Here is a 602-nt window from a genome sequence, read left to right on the forward strand (position 1 = left end):
AGGAATATTAGAAGTTGATCTTCGATTGTAGATAAAATATAAAATGAAAACTAAATATTGTTGCAAAATGGTTATTTAAAATGAAATTCAAAACTGTACAATTTATTTTCACTTTTGGTGTTGGGTTTGCGTTCAGTGCTTTCCGTTCCAGAGTTATTCGAATCATTTTCTATTCTGTTCCTTGTTATTGCTCAGTACCCTGAGTTACATCTTGTACCAAATCATTGCGGGATTTGGTCCAATTCGGTGGTATGGTAGGCAGGATATATAAATTAAAACGTGCCCGCAAACAGAAATATTGGAGATGTTCAAAAGTATGCGCTGAATGTACAGCATGTTCCTAGTTATTAACAATTACTTTATATTGGTATAGAATAAAGAAGGAGGCGGGGGTGCAGTGTGGACAGATTTAGAAGTTCCGGCTGGGATCGATCGAAAAGATCACGTTGAAACCTGCCGGGTAGATGAGTACCTGGCCTATATAGACTGATGGCAACCGTAAAAACTTGGGGTACGGATGGTACATTCAAGGTTGTACCTCAATGATATCAATAGTATTTTACCATCCATGCCATTGTGGCGAGTAAGCTGGTGCCAGTAGT

The sequence above is a fragment of the Trichinella spiralis genome (assembly GCF_000181795.1).
Source record: "Trichinella spiralis strain ISS 195 chromosome Unknown Scfld4, whole genome shotgun sequence".
NCBI classification, from domain to species: domain Eukaryota; kingdom Metazoa; phylum Nematoda; class Enoplea; order Trichinellida; family Trichinellidae; genus Trichinella; species Trichinella spiralis.